The sequence below is a fragment of the Spea bombifrons genome, chromosome 8, assembly GCF_027358695.1.
Source record: "Spea bombifrons isolate aSpeBom1 chromosome 8, aSpeBom1.2.pri, whole genome shotgun sequence".
Classification (NCBI taxonomy): domain Eukaryota; kingdom Metazoa; phylum Chordata; class Amphibia; order Anura; family Pelobatidae; genus Spea; species Spea bombifrons.
The window spans coordinates 33324824-33326342 of record NC_071094.1 but is presented as its reverse complement, the minus strand read 5'-3'; positions in this window follow the sequence as shown (position 1 = coordinate 33326342).

Sequence of the window (1519 nt, the reverse complement as noted above, 5' to 3'; positions counted from 1 at the left end):
GCTGTCACGCGCTGTTGCTGCTGCTGTTGCTAGGGAGTAGGGTTTGATTTGGATTTAACCCTCTGTTTCCCTGGATCCGGTCACTCCCTGTCTCGATTATTGTGCTTTTGGCATCAACACAAATAACCCTCTTTTCAATAAATATAAAAAGATATAGGAAGTAGGATGACACGCATGATGACGTGTGTTCCTCTTTTGGACCCAAATAACCCCTGGGTATAAAATCCATACATACAGGTTTCTGCAGGCATCAGGCACAAAGTATTGATGGAGCCGCCTACAGCCTCCAAATATAAACATCTTACAGACAGGGCTCTGGGTGGACAAATGCATGCATCACGTAAAAACACACAGTTACAATGTAAATGGAAGCCAGAGCCCAGTGTCTGCTTGGGGCCACCAAGTCCCAAATACCCTGCCACATCAAAACCCCGGTTTCTCCTTGCCACCTTGGCAGAACGCTTTTCCGTTACATTTTCTGTTTTTCCTTCTATTTATTGTAAATTCATAGTGCTAAATCTTTCTGAATGGCGATCTTCAGACTAAGTTGGATAATGAATGCTTCAACTAGATTGTAAGCTCCTTTGAGCAGAGCTCTCCTCACCTGTTGCTTCTGTAGTTGTTATGTCCTGTCTTCCCCTTGTACAACACTACAGAATGATGATAATGCTAATAATAATAATAATAATGTTAGTTTCAAAAAAAGTATTTATTACCAGAATCCCTTCATAGTTCAGACTTTAAACAGATCTATGGTTCTAACTGCAGTAATATATCTGATACATCTGCATACATGAACACCACACATTAGGCCCATATAGGTGATAGCACTACCTACTGCAGGGGAAACATACATAATATTGGGATTATTTGCCGTAATCATACCAAAGTTAATCAATTTAGGAACAAAACAGCCCCCCCCAAATATTGTTTATTTTTTTGTACCCCTGGTCCACTTTTGTAGGTTATAGCCATATCTAAGAACTTCTGGGCTCTTGCGGGACGCGGCCAGGACTGCCCACTGATGTCAGCGGGTGGTCCCGTGATGTCAGCGGGAGGTTCCCCTGACGTCAGTGGGAGGTCCCCCCATTTAAAGGGAAAATGGGCGTGTCAAGACCCGATCCAGCAACCCGGAGGATTCGGGTCTTGACCTCACCAGAAAAACCGGACCTTTTTAGGGGACCCAGCTCCACCATGGCTTTTCAGTGAGTCAGAAATTGTGTACTGTGTCCATCCGTTTCTGCTTTCGACTGTATTGACAAAAAATATCAAAAAGTAAAAACCACACATGCTCTGTGCAATAAACAGTGCAAATGGTGTGAAAGAAAAACGATATACCAAGTGCTCCCCAAGGAAGCCCCAGCCCTTTGGCTGGTGTGATAAAAAATGTTTCTCGTATGCACCGCAAAATAAGTGCATACAAAAATAAAAAGTGCATGGAGGGGTCCGAGGTGCAAAAGGTGCTTACTGGCATGTGACACGTAAAAAGTAAAGTGCGCTTAGCCTCACCCGTTCCCCC